The 12,735-nt window shown below is 41.0% G+C and overlaps 1 protein-coding gene across 3 annotated transcripts in view; it reads right to left on the bottom strand.

The window, feature by feature from the left end:
• Positions 1 to 12,735, bottom strand: part of KIFC1 (kinesin family member C1) — a 60,885-nt gene that overhangs the window by 41,655 nt on the left and 6,495 nt on the right. The gene's annotated exons all lie outside the window — the stretch shown is intronic.

Below are 12,735 nucleotides of genomic sequence, written 5' to 3'. Positions count from 1 at the left end.
ATTCATGAAAGACACAGAGAGAGGGAGAGGCAGAGACACAGGCAGAGGGAGAAATAGGCTCCACGCAGGGAGCCCCACGCGGGACTCCATCCCAGGTCTCCAGGACCACGCCCTGGGCTGAAGGCGGCGCTAAACCGCTGAGCCACCGGGGCTGCCTGCAACCTGTTCTTTTATATATATGCTATCTTCTCTTATCTATGAGGAAGCTTATTTCTTTATGAGGAAGCTTATTTCAGTTTATGTGAAGTTTTCCTCTTATGTCTCCGTTTCCTTTATGATCTTTTTTACTTTTTATTTTTTTTATTTTATTTTTTCTTTTTTACTTTTTAATTTTGATTTGTTGTTCTTGTCCAGGTCCTTCCTCAAATAACTGAACACTCACATTTAAGATGGAGCGACCAACAAGCTGGTAGGTCACTCTGCTACCTTGGTGGGAACTAGTAGCCCTCATTACAGGAGAACCCAGACTTTTAAAGAATTTAAATAACCCCCAAATGTCAATATCTGTAGGTATTTCTCCTTCAAGGGGTCAGTTCCCCCCCCCCTTTTTTTTTTAAAGATTTATTTATTTATTTATGATAGACAGAGAGAGAGAGAGAGAGAGAGAGAGAGAGGCAGAGACACAGGCAGAGGGAGAGGGAGAAGCAGGCTCCATGCAGGGAGCCCAACACGGGATTCTATCCGGGGACTTCAGGATCGCGCCTTAGGCCAAAGGCAGGTGCCAAACCGCTGAGCCACCCAGGGATCCCCAAGGGGTCAGTTTCCTTATAGAATCAGACTCGTATGGTGTAAAAGGAGATTTCCATCCTCTAGGAAGGGCTGGGAAAAGGGAGCTGAAGGGTTCACTGCTTGGGATACAGACCTCACTAACATCCCCTGTGCTTGGCATCTCATCTCTTCTCTCAGTTGTGTCTGGAGTCTCTAAGGCCAGAATCCATCTGGTTTGTCTTTCTCCAGTCTTCTCCCAGTGTGATGCCCTGGCCTAGGAGGGTGCCTGGTTACCAACTGCAGGGAGAACTAACTCTGCTTCTTCAAAAAATTTAAATCCATCTTCCCATTGTATCTTTGCTTTCAAAGAGAACTGGGGCCTCTCTATTCCTGTATCTTCCCTAAGTTCTGCCTCAGGAATCAGCTTGTTTCTTGTGACCCACAGCTATTGCTCCTACCCCAGGGTTTTGCTTTCCCAGGTTGGCAAAGTCAGTTAACACTCTTCTCTCAGCTCCATCAGCTTTCCAATTCTTAAAAAGCTGGCTTCTCCTGTCTGATTCGTGCCTTCTCCTGTCTTCTTTGTCCCTGTAGGCCTGTGCCTTTTTTACTCCTTTACTTCAGGGAGGTTTGGGACATGAGGAGAGATAAACTCGAATGTCTACTTCTCAAGATTTAACAAAAAGAGCTTAAAATTGCCTTTGTATTCAAAGAAATGAAGCTAAAATTTGTCCTTGGATCAAGATATACCTTTGTTTTGGGAGGAACTACTTTTGTAAATATTTTATTTAGCCTTGGTTCATTCATTAATCCATTAAAAAAATATTTCCAGGGATGCCTGGGTGGCTCAGCAGTTTAGCGCCTGTCTTCAGCCCAGGACGTGATCCCGGAGTCCAGGCATCAAGTCACACATTGGGCTCCCTGTGTGGAGCCTGCTTCTCCCTCTGCCTGCCTGAGTCTCTGCCTCTCTCTCTCTCTTTCTGTGTGTCTCTCATGAATAAATAAATAAAATCTTTAAAAAATATTTCCACGTATCCTGTATACTGTACAGACTTGACAAGACAAGGTTTGTTCCTGCCCTCATAGAGCTTAGATTCCAGTTCTGAGAAAGGAGGCAAATAGATAAAAAAGAGAGAACTAACAAATAAATATTATAAAATATAATAAATATAAAGCAAATAAAAGAGAATAATAAAGAAAACCCTGTTCTCCTCCTCATTTTTACATCCCAGTAAGAATTGTTAGTATTGACTGCTTCTATAACCTGCTTCCCACTCATTTCCCATAACCTAACTCTGGTTGGGCTTCTCCCTCTTACTCTATTAAATTCTCCAATGACTTCCATGTAACCAAATCCAATGGACTTTTTAGACTTCCTCATATTTGGCTTCCAGCAGCAGGTGAAAAATTGTCTTCCACTTTCTTGGGACATTTGTCCTTTGGCTTACGTGACCTAACACTTTTCTGATACCCCTCTCACCTCTCTGATTGCCTTTGGTTACCATTGCCTTCTTTACCTAGACATTAAATACTGGAGCTGTCCAAAGCTTGATCTTGGACCCTCTTCTCTTCTCACTTTATAATCCTTGGAGATCTCATCCTTAACATCTGGAAATTTCAGGGGTTCCTGGGTGGCTCAGTCAGCAGAGGATGCAAATATTGACCTTGGGATTATGAGTTCAAGCCCCACATTGAAGGTAGAGTTTAGTTAAAAAACAAAAAACACAAAATACAAAAACTGGAAATTTTGGCACTCATCTTCCTGCCTGGCCTCCACCAATAATCCTGATGTTACTTTTACATACAGCCTGGACTCCTTTGTTACTTTATCCTTTCCCAGGATTTTTGGCAAAGCCCTAAATCTCAGCTCCGCCACTGTACTCATGTGGTTAAACATATCCAGAGGGAATGAAAATCACACATCCATGCTGGCTGATCTCACTTTGAATTTATCATAAACCTCAAGTAGACGTCAGTGCTGGCTGACGATCATATTGCACTTCCCTACTCCAGTGCCCTTTGCCCTAGAGTGTTCAAAACCCAAGAAGTACACAAAGACCTTACCAGGGGTATGAGGGCATGGCCAGTTATGAAGATATCCATTTTTGTATTCTCTATTGCTATATGTCCTTTTTCCTAATACTGGTTTGCCTGAGAACTGTTCTACAGATTCTCTTTTCTTTCCTCCTCTTTTTACCATTGCCTACAAGGTGGGGAAATGTAAAAACATCTGGGTTGTCAAACAAAAGTACAATTTGGAATATTTGGAATATTGTTTTTGAAAATAAATGACTCTAATGATTGAGTAATGAGTCCTTTAGCAAGTCAGGTGGTTTCCAATTCTTTGCTTTCAACAAAATTAAAAGAGAATATAATTGAATTGTTAGCTCAAATATCATCATTAAAAATACTTTTAATGATAGCTCCTTATGTGTTTTTCGACATGTAACTCAGAAGGAGTTCAAAGAAGTGAGTGATTTGCTGTAATAAAACAATTTCAAAAAAGAAAACAATTTCCATTCCCTTTTACTTATTTATGTGAACAAAAACCCTCAGCCCTTACTCTGATGAAAAGGAAAAAATAGAAAAGAAATTGATAATTAATGCTGCCTCATTCCAGCAATATGATTCAATGATATATGAACTAGTTGAAAACTCATTAAGAGATACATTTTGGATAACATTTTATATTAATATTTAATAATTATCAAATTTTATAATATACTAATGTGATTTTCATCAGTTTGTGCTACTGCTAATGGTTCAATCCAGAAGAAAAATTAAAACATTTAAAATGTTATGGTTAAAAGAAATTAAAAGGAACTAATTTTAAAAAATATACTTCATTGCAGAGAAATATAGAGAGATCATCACAAGACTTTCAAATATCACATCCATTAAAATAAGATAAAATTCTGTAGTGGAAGTGAATGAAATAGGAATTCAAGGAGAAAACTAATGTAAGATCTCTAACTGTGGAAGAAGGGTTCATTCGTATCTTTAAAAAAAAAATAGCAGGGGAGCATTAAAGGGTATGCTTTAATACCTTTTAAAAAGGTTTTTTGGGATCCCTGGGTAGTGCAGCGGTTTGGCGCCTGCCTTTGGCCCAGGGCGCGATCCTGGAGACCCAGGATCGAATCCCAAGTCGGGCTCCTGTGCATGGAGCCTGCTTCTCCCTCTCCCTCTGCCTATGTCTCTGCCGCGCGCTCTCTCTCTCTCTCTCTCTCTTTCTGTGACTATCATAAATAAAAAAATTAAAAAATAAATAAATAAAAAGGTTTTTTAAGTAGGTTCCATGCCCAAAGTGGGACTTGAACTCATGACCCTGAGGTGCTCAGGGTCACATGCTCAACCTGCTGAATCAGCCACACACCCCCATTCATATCCCTTTTATTTTTATTTTTTAAAAAGTTTGTTTATTTATTCATGAGAGACACAGAGAAAGAGGCAGAGACATAGGCAGAGGGAGAAGTGGGCTCCTCTCGGGGAGCCCGATACAGAACTCGATCCCCAAACCCTGGGATTACACCCTGAGCCAAAGGCAGACACTCAACCACTGAGCCACCCAGGTGTCCCTCATATCTCTTTTAAAAGGGAGATGTTGGGGGTTGATGGGGGGCTCAATGGATTAAGTGTCTGCCTTCTGCTTGGGTCATGATACCAGAGTCCCTAGTCCCATGCTCCCCTGCTCATGCTCTCTCTCTTTCTCTGTCAAATAAATAAAATAAATACATAAAATAAATAAATAAAATCTCTCTCCCTGCTCATGCTCTCTTTTTCTCTTTCTCTCTCAAATAAATAAATAAAATCTTTAAAAAAAAAGGTGATTGTTGAATATCAAACAATGATGGCATTTAAATTCTATTGGATACATTTAAAAGATATTATTAAAAGAATAATATAAACAGTTTTATGTTAAAATTTCAACATTTATAAGACATCAGAATTTTATACCCTTTGTAGTTATTTAAATTCACAAGAAAAACAATTAGCTCTAAAGTGAAAAAGATATGAAAAGGTCACATAGTTTTCCAAAGTGTGTTTAGGAAACATGCAAGCAAAAAACTTGAGGTCTGATGGACTAATCCTAGCACTTTTTATACCCACACAAGAAGGGCTTCTGGCTTGAGCTCCTGCACATTCTGAAGGCTCATCTAGGAAAGGACCTGTTTCTAAGCTCACTCCAACAGTTATTGGCAAGATTTAGTTCCTTAAAGGTTGTTGGACTCAGGCCATCAGTTTCTTATTGGCTATTGTCCAGAAGCTACCCTCAATCTTTTGCCATGTGGGCTTCTCCAACATGGCAGCTTACTTCATCAAAGCCAGCAATAGAGTGCCAGCAAGATGAAAGTCGTGTCTTTTATAACTTGATCTTAGAAGTGACATTCCAGGCTAAGTCCCAGGCTGCTCCAGCCGTTCTCCTTGATGTCCTTCCCCCACTGTGCCCTATTGTGGGCTCGGCTTCATTGGTGTGCTGGGTTGGCCACTGAGCAGCCAACATTTTTGCCCTTCGTGCCCAAGTTGAACCCCTTCATGGGGTTCTGGGGAATGTGTGCAGTTGCCTCTTACTCTCCTCTATCTCAGAAGGCCCCAAAGCCCAGAACAAGTTTCTGTTCATGCAGCCGACTTTGAAACCTCACGGTCCAGCGCAGATAGCAGAGTCAGGGCTGAGCTAACCTGCCCTCTGGACAAGAATGAAATAAAGGAGGGTCTTAGACAAGTTTTGTAATGGTAAAGAAATTCAGAAACTGGATGTTGATTATGGACTCAATGCTAATCTCCTCCACCAAGTTCTCATAAGCTTTAGAAATTATATCATGCAGTCTCCTTCCCTCGATGTGGATATTCACATTATTTTGAATGTTGTTTGCTTCAATGCAGTTCCTGTGGATGATTTATTTCCAGTTTTCTGAGGATGTGAGAAACAAGTATCTCCTGCATTGGAATGTCAAGATGATCGAGGTAAAATCAGTGACTTAAAAATACCACCTAACTGATATCAAGAAGCCAGAGCCATACAGTGGAAGATAATATTCCTTTCAGGCCCCACAAACAGTGGAAAGATTTATCATGCAATCCAGAAATTCTTACCAGCAAAATCTGAGTATATTGTGGCCCTTTAAAATTATGCACATTCTGGATGGGTCAGCTGGTTAAACATCCAGCCTTTGATTTTGGCTAAGGTCATGATTTCAGGGTCCTGGGATGAGCCCTGGGTCAGGCTTTCCCCTCAGCTGAGGAGAGGACTCTCTTCCTCTCCCTCTGCCTCTCTACCCACTTGTGTGGGCTAAAATAAATACATCTTTAAAAAAATAAAATTACTGGCACATGAGATCTTAAAAAAGAGTAATACTGCTCTTGGTACAATTAAGTGGGGTGGGAGGTGGGGAGAGGGAGAAGCAGACTCTCTGTTGAGCAGGAAGCCCAACCTCAGCAGAAGGCAGACTGACCAAGCCATTCAGGCGCTCCCATTTCTGGGTTTTCTATTCTGTTCCGTTGATCTATGTGTCGTTTTTGTGCCAGCACCAGGATTTTATACTTTAGTTTGGATAGCTGATTTAAACATTAGAAAAATAATATTTGAAAGCATGAGCAAAATTTTAATCTGACATTAACTTCATTATACATCTGTATGCAAATGTATTCAAATACTGTAAAGTTTGAATATGGTTGCATTTAACTTTTAAATTCAGCCCATTACCATCAATAGAACACAGATTATGTGAAAATCTTGACTATAATAACATAGTGACTTTGCTAAAATAAAGATAAATATAATTCATTTTATAACATATATATTTTAGGGGTACCTGGTTGGCTCAGTCAATTGAGTGTCTGACTCTTGGCTTCAGCTTGGGTCATGATCTCAGGGTTGTAAGATCAAGCCCCACGCTGAGATCTGCACTCAGTGGGGAGTCTGCTTGAGATTCTCTCTTTCTTCCCCTCTGCCCCTCCCCTAACCTCTCTCTCTCTCTCTCTCTCTCTCTCTCTCTCAAATAAATAAATAAATAAATTTAAAACAATATATATATTATTAATTTGTAAATAATGCATATCTTTATTACTCATCCAACTATATCTGATCCACCAATAGAATACCTAGGGACATGTGATAATAATTAAATGTAGTCATTTTGTTGTTCTAATTGTGTTGTTTTACATATTTTTTTTTATTTTGTAATGAAGGTACATTTGTCAAGGTATGAGTAAAGAACATACTTAGCAGTCCATTAGCCTGATTAGTGACTTTAAAAAAATTTAGACCTATGATATGTAGGCCTCCATTTTTACTCTTGCACTGGGACCCTGCAAATGTCTACACCTTCTTTTCTCTCCCTGGTAAATCAATCCCCTGGTACCCAACTGATTATGTTATTTCCTAGTTCACTAGAAGCAACGGAAGAAAACTTTCTCCACCTCCCACTACATCTCCCTCACTCACTACATTTCTGCCATTAGACTCTGTCTTCCCTCCAGGCACTACAAATGTGTCTTTCTAAGGCCAACTCCTCTACTTACACACTGAACCCTGAGCCCTCTCACTAAAGTATACCACCCCTACCAGGGGCCTGGGTGGCTCAGTGGTTGAGCATCTGCCTTTGGCTCAGGCTGTGACCCTGGGGTCCTGGGATCAAGTCCCGAATCAGGCTTTCTGCAGGGAGTCTGCTTCTCCCACTGCCTATGTCTCTGCCTTTGTCTCTGTGTCTCATGAATAAATAAATAAAATCTTAAAAAAAGAAAGAAGAAAGAAAGAAAGAAAGAAAGAAAGAAAGAAAGAAAGAAAGAAAGAAAGAAAGAAAATCCAGGGACAGGAATATTTATGATATCAAAAAAAAAAAAGGATACCACTCCTATAATTACCACTTTACTCCCTTGTTTCCTCCCTCCCTACTTAGTCATTCCTATAAGCAGATAAAAATACCAGAATATACCCATTAAAAAAATCCTTCCTCCTGATCCCATATCTCCTATATTATGCTGCATTTCTCTACTTCCCTTTAGGGCAACATTCTTTGAAAGAGCTGGCTGTGCTCTTGTTCTCCTCTTACTCACCTACCATTCTCTCTCTTGAACTCTCTCCACTTTTTCCATTAAGATGTGGATTTATGAGATCTATATCTCCTCCCTATAAATATGAACAGGTTTATGACTCTCGTGTAATGCAAAAGATGCAATGAAGTCATGCTGTATATGCTTTCTAAGGCTAGATCTAAAAGGTGATGTATCTTCCGCCCTTTTCATTGCAACACTTGTTTTTGGAGCCATGAGGGCCATATAAGACTTCTAACTACCCCAAAGTTAGCATGTTGTGAAGAAGCCCAGGCTCTGTGGAGAGGACTCCTATGGGTGTTCCAGCCAAGAGCTCCAGCAGAGATCCAGCTGACAGCTAGCATGAACTGTCAGAAGATGCCTCCACATGATTCCACCTCAGCAGTTAAGTTACCCCCAGCCTTAAGGTCTTCCCAGCTGAGGATCTCTATAGACATCACTGAGCAAAGATAAGCTGTCTTACTATGTCCTTCCTGAATTCCTGACATCATTCCACAAGCATTATAAAATGGTTATTTTATACCACTAAGTCTTGGGTATGTTAGGCAGCAGTAGTAACTGGAATAGTGTGTGTGTGTGTGTGTGTGTGTGTGTGTGTGTGTATGTTCACATATTTCCTAGCTTGGTTTACAGAAGGGCTTAGAAACAATGGCACCCCTGTAGCAATAATGATGTCCACCACCCAGATTTTGGTTTCCAAGTACCATCTTATAAGAAGAAGCCAGAAAAAGACATAGCTGATTCTTGGGCTGAAGCAGCAAAAGTACAGATTGAGAGCATGGATAACCTCTTGTCGAGAAAGTAAGGAAGCACTCAAATAATGTTGAGAAAATTTCAAAAGGACACAGGATCCAGCTTGAAAGGCTATTTCATTTGCTAAATTTGGGATAATTTGCACATCAAAATAATAATGATAGTAACTGATTATAATTCATTATGTAAAATAGAAATCCACAGTCCAGACAATAAATATGATAGTAATGGATTTTAATTCATTTGAGTAAGATAGGAATCCATTATAAATGAATAAATGAGGGAGAAGGGAATGCTCTCTTTCATAGTAGATTGTTGACTAAAAGCTGAAGAGGAAATGATGGAGTTAAAAATCAGTATTTAATAAGTATTATCATGGAGATTATTCCAATGGGGGTTATCAATGGATGCTAAGGCAAATAGATAGAGATCTGATGATGTGGCAGATTCTTAGGAATTATAGACAGACAAGTGATGACTTTATGAAGGAGAAACCTGCCAAACTGGGTTGGTAGTACGGGAGCGAGGTGCATTCACTTCCTGCATTTCTTTTTTTTTTTTTTAATTTTTTAAAATTTTTATTTATTATTTATGATAGTCACAGAGAGAGAGAGAGAGAGGCAGAGACACAGGCAGAGGGAGAAACTGGCTCCATGCACCGGGAGCCTGACGTGGGATTCGATTCCAGGTCTCCAGGATCATGCCCTGGGCCAAAGGCAGGCGCCAAACTGCTGCGCCACCCAGGGATCCCTCCTTCCTGCATTTCTTGATGTAATTCACTGGCGCACTGAAAAGACACAACATCATATTTCTCTTGCTCTTATGTGGCACCTGGGTTGAGAGACACCTTGCAGAAATGAAAAACCTATGCTCTTTAGTTTTGGGGTTTTTATTTTATTTTATTTTAAAGATTTTATTTATTTATTCACGAGAGACAGAGAGAGAGAGAGAGAGAGAGAGAGAATGAGAGAGAGGCAGAGACACAGGCAGAGGGAGAAGCAGGCTCCATGCAGGGAGCCCGACGCGGACCCGATCCCGGGTCTCCAGGATCACACCCTGGGCCGAAGGCAGGCTCTCAATCACTGAGCCACCCAGGGATCCCAGTTTTGTTTTGTTTTATTTTTAATTTTTTAAAAAATTTATTGAGAGAGAGAGAGAGAGAGGCAAAGACACAGGTGGAGGGAGAAGCAGGCACCATGCAGAGAGCCTGATGTGGGACTCGATCCCGGGTCTCCAGGATCACAGGATCACAGGATCACAGGATCACAGGATCACGCCGTGGGCTGCAGACGCGCTAAACCGCTGAGCCACCCGGGCCGCCCCAGTTTTGGGGTTTTTAAAAAGGATCTTATTTATTTATTTTATAGGGGGGGAGAGAGAGAGAGAGAGAGAGAGAGAGAGAGATGGGGGCAGATGGAGAAGCAAAGGGAGAGGGAGGGGAAAGAATCTCAAGCGACTTCATGCTGAGCCCTGACCTCAATGTGAAGCTCAGTCTCATGATTCTGAGATCATGACCTGAGCTGAAACCACACCCAGGCACCCCAAGCCTGTGATCTTTAAAACTGATTCTGGAAAGCCAAGGCAGATAAAGGATCTGCCCAGATTAAAGGAGACTGTAGATATGTGACAACCAGATGCAATATGTAATTCTGGACCCCAAAGGCCAGAATTATATTATTAGATATATTATTGAGACAGCTGGTGAAATTTGAATGGTAACCAGGATTTGAACAGTGGTGCTGATTTCCTATTTAGAATAGTGTATTAGTTTGCTAGGGCCATTGTAATGAAGTACTACAAACTTAGTGGCTTAAACAATAGAAATTTATTGCCTCATGGGTTTTTTTTTTAAGATTTTATTTATTTATTTATTTATTTATTTATTTATTTATTTATTTATTTATTTATGAGAGACACACAGAGAGAGGCAGAGACATAGGCAGAGGGAGAGGCAGGCTCCCTGCAAGGAGCCTGATGTGGGACTCAATCCCAAACCCCAGGTTCCACGGCCTGGGCTAAAGGCAGAAGCTCAACTGCTGAGCCATCCAGCATCCCTGCCTCATGGTTCTGAAGGCTGGAAGTCTGAAATCATGGTGTTGGCAGGGTTGGTTCTTTTTAAACAACGATGTGAGAGAAAAGTCTAATCCAATGAGTCTCCACCAAGCTTCTGGTGGTTTGCTGGCAAGCTTTGGCATTCCTGGTCTTGAAGACACATCAGCCCTCTCTCTACCTTCATGCACACGTGGTGTTCTCATTATATGCAGGTCTGTGTCCAAATTTCCTCTTTTCATAATGACATTAGTCACTTTGGATTAGGTATATACCCTCCTGCAGTATGACTCATGTTATTTTATCCAATTACATCTATTATCACCCTATTTCCAAATAAGGTCCCATTCTAAGATACTGAGGGTTAAGACTTTACTATACAAATTTTGTGTGTCAAAATGCAACCCATAACAGATGGTTATATTGGGGTTGAGAGAAATGAGTAAATTTACCCAAATGTAGATAAGTGGGGAAGTAGGATAAAAAGGATACCAGTATTTTTTTTTTGAGAGAGAGAGAGAACACCTGTGAGTGTGTGGGAGGGAGAGGGGTGCAGGAGAGGCAGAGACTGGTGTGGGGCTCAATCACGTGACCCTGAGATCATGACCTGAGCCACAATCAAGAGTCGAACACTTAACTGACTGAGCGACCCATGCACCCCTGCATACTAGAGTTCTTGAAACCATTCTTAAATGTTTTCTGTAAACTTGAAATTATTTAAAAATTAAAAAAAAATCCTATGAAGTGCTAGGTTTATATATCATACAAGACATTGGTGCTGAACCTACAATGTGGAAGGAAAGATAAAGGTGTTTGTGTAGCATTATTGTAAACTTGCCTGAAATGTAAGTGAGGGTATCAGAAATTAATATATTAATATAGCACTTCACAATTTACAAAAAGTAAAAACAAACAAAAAACTCCTTACGTGGGCAGCTCTGGTGGCTCAGCGGTTTGGCGCCTCCTTCAGCCCGGGGCATGATCCTGGAGACCCGGGATCAAGTCCCACATCGGGCTCCCTGCATGGAGCCTGCTTCTTCCTCTGCCTGTATCTCTGCCTCTCTCTGTGTGTCTCTCATGAATAAATAAATAAAATCTTAAAAAAAAAAACTCCTGACATCATTTTCTCCTTATAACAATTCTGTGAGGAGAGAGATTTATTAATTTTATTTAAAACACTAGGGGCACCTTGGTGGCTCAGTTGGTTAAGCATCTGTCTTCAGCTCAGGTCATATTCCAGGGTCCTGGATTGAGCCCTATGGAGCTCCCTGCTCAGCAGGGAGCCTGCTTCTCGCTCTCTGTCTGCACCTCCCCCTGCTTGTGTTCTCTGTCAAATAAGTAAATACATTTTTTTTAAAAATTAAAAAATTTGAATTTTTAAATTTGAATGGGGCAGCAGCAGATCAGAAGTGCTTAGGCATGCTCTGTAGACAGAGCATGGGGACAGACTTATATAGATAAAGTGCAGAAGCAAAGAAAGGCAATTACTTGACTGGCTATATAGCTGAAAGCCTAGATGGTGGATCACCTGGGTGGCTCAATGGTTGAGCGTCTGCCTTCTGCTCCGGGCGTGTTCCTGGGGTTGTGATCTCAGGGTCCTGGGATTGACCCCCACATTGGGCTCCCTGAAAGGAGCCTGCTTCTCCTTCTGCCTATGTCTCTGTCTCTCTCTGTGTCTCTCAAGAATAAATAAATACAATCTTGAAAAAAGAAAAAAAAGCCTAGATGGCTGTGACTGTCCTCAGTGTTTTGATTTCCTATCCTTGAGGAATTTACAGGCTTAGGTTTTGATTTGCTAATGTAGGCCACCATGCCTTTAGTGCCACCTCAGTCTAATGGCTTCCTTGTTGAATTAATTTAACATAAGTCCTCACTTGGCCAGTACATATACTAAACAAAAATTTAACACACCTCAAAAATAATTTGTTTGAACCCATCCAGGTTTTTTGACTCTTAACACAGCCCTCTTGGGGCAACAGCAAATAATAACATAAGTTGACTCTACATAAGATTGTGATATCATTTGTACCTTTCGGTGGTGAACAAGGTCTTCCTATTAAGGTAAGTAAGAGACCCTAAAGGCTCCGGGTATGAGGTCCACCACCACACACTGCTCCCTCTGCTGGCTGCCCTACCTACCCCCTGCCCCACTTATCGCAGGGGTGGGGGGGTCCTCAG

Source organism: Vulpes vulpes, chromosome 1 (assembly GCF_048418805.1).
Source record: "Vulpes vulpes isolate BD-2025 chromosome 1, VulVul3, whole genome shotgun sequence".
Lineage (NCBI taxonomy): Eukaryota > Metazoa > Chordata > Mammalia > Carnivora > Canidae > Vulpes > Vulpes vulpes.
Note: the sequence above shows the minus strand (reverse complement) of the source record. Positions and strands in the feature narration are given on the sequence as shown.